The following is a 6,856-nucleotide window of genomic DNA, read 5'->3' as shown; positions in this document are numbered from 1 at the left end:
TCGCCTCAAAAATCTTAAAGGCAAGTGGCATGTGAGAGTAATGTAAGTGCTAGTAGTGTGCTACGCATTCTGAAGAAAGGCAATTTTCGTGTGTACATTCCAAGGCTGGTGCAACAGCTAAGTGGCGACAATCCAGATCGAAGGTTAGACTTTTGTGAATGGGTTCAGGAGATGGTGAGACGTGAACCAGGATTTATGGGTAGCATAATTTGGTCGGATGAAGCCCAATTCAAACTCAACGAAACTGTCAATAGGCACAATTGTGCGTACTGGGCTGAAGATAATCCTCACATTACAGTTGAAAAGGCTGTGAATTTGCCTGGTGTAAATGTGTGGTGTGGTTTGTCTGCAAGGGGACTCATTGGGTCTTTCCGCTTTGAAGGTAATGTTACTGGAGAAACGTACCTAACAATGCTTGCTGTCTCCATATTCCCTGCCATTCGTGCATTATACGGTAATGATGAATTTATTTCCAACAAGACTGCGCCCCGCCGCACTATCATAGGGACGTACGAGCATACCTGGATCACAATGTGCCAGGCCAGTGGATAGGGCGCAGGGGACCAATCGAGTTTCCTGCACCCACTCCAGACCTCACGCCGGTGGATTTCTTCTTATGGGACGCAGTAAAAGATGAGATGTACAAACGTATACCATGTAACCTGGACACACTTTGGAATGAGATTCAGGCGGTGTGCGCAGAAATCTCATTGGACACTTTGGTACGATGTACGGAATCAGTGGTGACTCGTACTCAGAAATGTGTTGATGCTTAAGGCCACCAGTTTGAACATCAATCACATTTGCAAAGTACATTTATTTTTCCAATTGGACTTTAAGCTTTCCATTTCCAGAAATTTAACATTGTAGAAAGGGAAATAAATTTTCTATGACGCTTCAAAGTGTGTATACATTTTTTTTTGACGCACCTTGTATGTAACACTGAGCGACTGCGATGAGAAAATAAAGGAAATTTGAGGTCGTATTGAACTCCTTCTTCCCACGCACCATTAGGACTAAGCAAGGATGGACGGAATCATTCTGGTACCAACGGAATATAGGTGAAATATTACCGTACAGCTTCGTATTCATCCTGACTTTAATCTTGAGCCATCCTTTACCTCTGGAGAAAGAAAGTTCTGTTATGACTGTATCACAGGCCCCCAAGGATTCTGTGGGAGTATGCAACTTCCTGTATAAATGTTGCGGCCGTTGGTTTGTTGATGCACCGTGGGAACTGGACAAGAGAATAAACAGAAGAGTGCGGCGTGAGCGGTTATGTGTGGGAGCGCGGTTGGCGAACGCGTCGCCGGTTTAGCCGCTGAATCTGCCGCGTCACACGTCAAACGCCTGCCTTTCAAATTAGCCGACACAAGAAGTACGGCACCGTTCCACATCTCTCTCCATACCCGCCACTGCGCTTACGCCCGACGTGCTAATTACAGCGCGTGTAAAAATGGTAACAAAACGTGGTGGCAGGGGAGAAGGAAAGAGAGAGAGAGAGAGAGTCAGCAGAACAGGATGCAACGCAGACACAGCCGTCGCGGCAGCAGCGGTATCCGCCAGCCGCGGGCTTTGTCGCGAGTCCCCCTTTTCAAACGGTGCCCGCGCGCCCGTATCTGCGACAAAAGGACGCGACGCAAAAGCGCGGTGCGCGCACAACCGGCTCTCGCCGAGCGGCGGCAGGTGCCCGTCTGTGTGCGGGCGACCGGCCGCTGTTGGTCCGACACAATTTTAAAACCGTCTCGCCCCGTTTACAACTCGTCGCGCCCGAATTTACAATTTTTTTTATTTTTTTTATAGTTAAGCGCGCCGCCGAGCGACGCTAATATTCTGGCGACTGTAGCGCGGACGCTTATTCACAGGCAGAAATACAGGTGGCGCAACACGGAGGCCCGGAAACTCGCAGATTCACGTTAAAATGAAAATCTGCAGAACGGTAATTAATTTCGAAGTTGTACTCTGAATGTAATATTTATGGGGAAATTTCGTTTGTGACATTCCAAAGTACTGTTCGAATAATTTAGAGAGTGCCTTTGTCGGGTGTTGGTGTGTACTGGCCTCAGCTGCGGAGTGCTGAGTGTGAGGTAGGGGGCGAGTTGCGGCGACCTGGGAATATTCTGAAGTTCAGAGTTGGCGGGCACCGCTCGGGCCGCGCAGCAGGGCCGAGTTCGTAGCATCCGTGTGGTGCGTCACAACGGCCGGAGCAAGTGGTCCATCGAGCACGTGGTTGGGTATTCCTTGCTGACGCCGTGCGCCGGGAGGGCCAAAGATGACGGACTTACCAGGAAAGTACTTGGGCTCGAACAAACAGATCTGTATGTTTGGTAACAGGACCATTATGTACCTCTGAATGTGCTGGTGGGTGTCGTTTTTCTGCAAAACTCTGCAGTCATGTTCTAGATATCACTGTAGATGTAATTGTAGACACCATAAGCAATGCAGCAATCTTAACTATAAATGTAAATGCGGAATATCAATAAAAGGCTCCGAGCAATACGAATGACTGCAAAACGCACAGTGAAGAAATGCAAGTTGATCGCATGGCGTATTTGCACATTCTATAATATCAGTGTGGAACGCCACGTCAATGACACTTCTGAAGTTGTTCACTGGCTCACCAATATCGTAGCCAGCGTTCTGCCACGCGTAACGAAGCACTGGTCCGTATACTCCCGCAGATAACTGATTGTAAATGACAGAATGCATCTTCACGATAAAGAATCTCTCGTGCAATTTCAGCTGCATATTACTGCATTTCAGCTGCATATTAGTTTAATGAAGTCTGTTATTCTCTTGGCATATACAGGGCTATTACAAATGATTGAGGCGATTTCATAACTTCACTGTGGCTCCATTCATTGACATATGGTCACGACACACTACAGATACGTAGAAAAACTGATAAAGTTTTGTTCGGCTGAAGCCGCACTTCAGGTTTCTGCCGCCAGAGCGCTCGAGAGCGCAGTGAGACAAAATGGCGACAGGAGCCGAGACAGCGTATGTCGTGCTTGAAATGCACTCACATCAGACAGTCATAACAGTGCAACGACACTTCAGGACGAAGTTCAACAAAGATCCACCAACTGCTAACTCCATTCGGCGATGGTATGCGCAGTTTAAAGCTTCTGGGTGCCTCTGTAAGGGGAAATCAACGGGTCGGCCTGCAGTGAGCGAAGAAACGGTTGAACGCATGCGGGCAAGTTTCACGCGTAGCCCGCGGAAGTCGACGAACAAAGCAAGCAGGGAGTTAAACGTACCACAGCCGACGGTTTGGAAAATCTTACGGAAAAGGCTAAACCAGAAGCCTTACCGTTTACAATTGCTACAAGCCCTGACACCCGATGACAAAATCAAACGCTTTGAATTTTCGGCGCGGTTGCAACAGCTCATGGAAGAGGATGCGTTCAGTGCGAAACTTGTTTTCAGTGATGAAGCAACATTTTTTCTTAATGGTGAAGTGAACAGACACAATGTGCGAATCTGGGCGGTAGAGAATCCTCACGCATTCGTGCAGCAAATTCGCAATTCACCAAAAGTTAACGTGTTTTGTGCAATCGCACGGTTTAAAGTTTATGGCCCCTTTTTCTTCTGCGAAAAAAACGTTACAGGTCACGTGTATCTGGACATGCTGGAAAATTGGCTCATGCCACAACTGGAGACCGACAGCGCCGACTTCATCTTTCAACAGGATGGTGCTCCACCGCACTTCCATCATGATGTTCGGCATTTCTTAAACAGGAGATTGGAAAACCGATGGATCGGTCGTGGTGGAGATCATGATCAGCAATTCATGTCATGGCCTCCACGCTCTCCCGATTTAACCCCATGCGATTTCTTTCTGTGGGGTTATGTGGAAGATTCAGTGTTTAAACCTCCTCTACCAAGAAACGAACCAGAACTGCGAGCTCGCATCAACGATGCTTTCGAACTCATTGATGGGGACATGCTGCGCTGAGTGTGGGAGGAACTTGATTATCGGCTTGATGTCTGCCGAATCACTAAAGGGGTACATGTCGAACATTTGTGAATGCCTAAAAAAACTTTTTGAGTTTCTGTATGTGTGTGCAAAGCATTGTGAAAATATCTCAAATAATAAAGTTATTGTAGAGCTGTGAAATCGCTTCAATCATTTGTAATAACACTGTATTTTATATTGCCTGAAGAATACACATCCAGAGGTTGTGCATATTTTGTAGTTTTAGGCGGAATGATTTTTAAATCTACATGTTTTCCGCGAGATGCTTCCAGTAGTACTCGTTCATCCTTACGTCCAGACCAGGAGTCACAAAGTACTAATGACTTTCTCGACAAATGTGGATTCAAAACCGACAGAAAAAACGTCTTCAGATGTTGTTTCGTCATCTTCCCACTCACACTTACATCGACGACGACATTTGGAGGGCACCGCGTCTCTATTTCCCTTGACACGCGGGGTCCAAACTTTCCACTGGTTTCTTGGAAGCAAATATAGTTTGTCTGCCTATCGTCCGTCCATTGATATAGCAACACCGATCGTGTAACTACGTGTTGCACAGTTAACTACTGTAACATCGCGACAGTGTTTCTCTCCCCTTTCATGGATAGTGCTCTGTCACAAGAAAGTTCATAGTTGAACTGACTCTGATCACAGTTCCACACAGAACTAATATCGATGTTTTCTCTCGCGATATGCTCATTGACGTCAGCAACATACGTTTGAGCTCTTTCAATCAGCTCTTCTTCGTAGCGTTGTGATACGGCGTGATGTTATCCTAAACTCCTTTTTCAAATTAGTAATAAATCCTAGTGAAGCTGTAAAGTTTGTACGCCCGAGATTTCTGGCTACGTCCAATGGCCAATGTTGTAAATGCCAATAATGAACGGCGGAACCGCATTCTCGTGCTTCATCGAATTTCCCCATTACACGTTCCTTGATGGTCTTGAACAGCAGTGTACCATTTCCTTTGAAAACTGTATTTCCTTCTCTTTTCTTTGCCACGTAATCCAGTATGGTTTTAATATTGCTTTTAGACTTCAGTTTAGGGTATGTTTTCAGAAGCTTGTCGTATGTGTCAAAACCTCTTACGTAATAATCATCGTACATGTTCTCTAGTGTGTTGTCATCAAACGCCGTGATGATACTTGCAACTTTAACCTTCTTCTTGGGAGACGGTTGGTTTCCACTGTCACTGCTTCCATCGCCTCTTCCCGCACTGGCAGTAGCACTACCGTTTGCAATGAGTTGTTCGTCATTATAATCCCTATCATCATCATTATGTGTTAGTGTTACAACAGTATCTGTTTCTAACTTATACTCGTATTTCTGCACTATAATAGATACCAGAAAACATGCGAATGATTCGTCTTGTACACCAATACCATCTTCACGAAGAAGGGTTCTTCGTAACTTCATCTCAACCAATCGCAATACATTAGCAGGATTGATTACCAATCGCCGAGCCATCTGACGCTTCAATACACAAATAATGTCAGAAAACGCAACTTCAGAGGCACACTGCACCGTCCCTACTGGTCCCGACTGGCGTACCGGCAGGTCAGTGTGCAAATGCGGCATGGCATACGCAGAGGCCTCTAACGGACGACTGCAGAGTTTTGTAGATGTGGGAGTATCACTAGTGCAATAAGAGACCTTTACATTATTTCTCACACGATTTTGGTGTATTTGTGTTTGTTCGAGCCCAAGTACTTCCCTGGTTAGTGGAACCTTAATGGCAGACATTTCACAGTTCGTATAGAAATTAATAGTAGCCAGATGAATCATGATACCTCAAAAAGAAACATATGCACGACGATTCTGATGGTGTAATCAGATTTTCAATATCTTTATTAGCTTAAAGTTTAATATCTGATGGTAAAATAATACAAGTAAAACCCAGCAACGAATTTCCAACAAAGCTGTTAATGTAAACCTAAATTGGTATAAATTACAGACAGTTATTGTAGATCAAAGTGGTCTATTACTATCGATCGCGTCAGGCCATAAGTACTTTACAGTGGCCATAAGTGCTTTACAGTTACACAAAAAAAGGTAGCAGCATGCTTATATATATATATATATATATATATATATATATATATATATATATATATATATATACCTTTGTTTACATCCGATATATACTATTCATGAAGAAATTGGTTAAATATTTACTGTGTTTTAGAAGGCACAGAGACATTAGGCTACTGGGCTACTTTTGTTCTTTTCCTTTGATATATATTTATCTAATTTGTTTATGTTCTAATAATGTGTGTTAGAGGATGTTTATGGTCCAGGCGTAGGAATATTTATTTAATTTCAAGTTATTTAAATGTAAATCCAGTATTTGGTATGTGTTTCAACATGTCTGTGAGTGCACGTTGGATTGGAAACATGAAGGGAGAGCTCTAGCCAATCACAGCGGTCGTGACTAAGTGACACGTATGGAGGTTGGGGAGGGGCGTCGTTTCCGGAGAGGGCACGAGGCAGTTCGGAACAGTGCGGCGCGAGAGACGGTCGCGCAGGACACGGGAGGTGCTGGACGTCGCGACGGACGCACAGTGGCGGGGAAGACTTGGAGTGGAGCAGTTTCCGCGTGGTCGCGAGAGATAGAAATATTTCGTAGTGCCGACTTATGTACTTGTGAGATTTCCGTGGCTTCCGCAATGAAGACATAGTACGCATTTCAAAGTGAATATCTCGCAAGGTATGTTGTTGTTCATAACTAATTACGTGAAGTAGGAATCTGTTGTTTCCCTGTTATTCAACTTATGTTTTATTTAGTTGCTGGACCATCGACACCAATAAGTGTTTTTCAGGTATATACCGCATTCTCAAAAGTACTTCTACTATTGTACTCATCATTTAAAGTCATTA

This window comes from Schistocerca piceifrons, chromosome 7 (assembly GCF_021461385.2).
Source record: "Schistocerca piceifrons isolate TAMUIC-IGC-003096 chromosome 7, iqSchPice1.1, whole genome shotgun sequence".
Taxonomy (NCBI): Eukaryota; Metazoa; Arthropoda; class Insecta; order Orthoptera; family Acrididae; genus Schistocerca; species Schistocerca piceifrons.
This window is presented reverse-complemented; position numbering follows the sequence as displayed.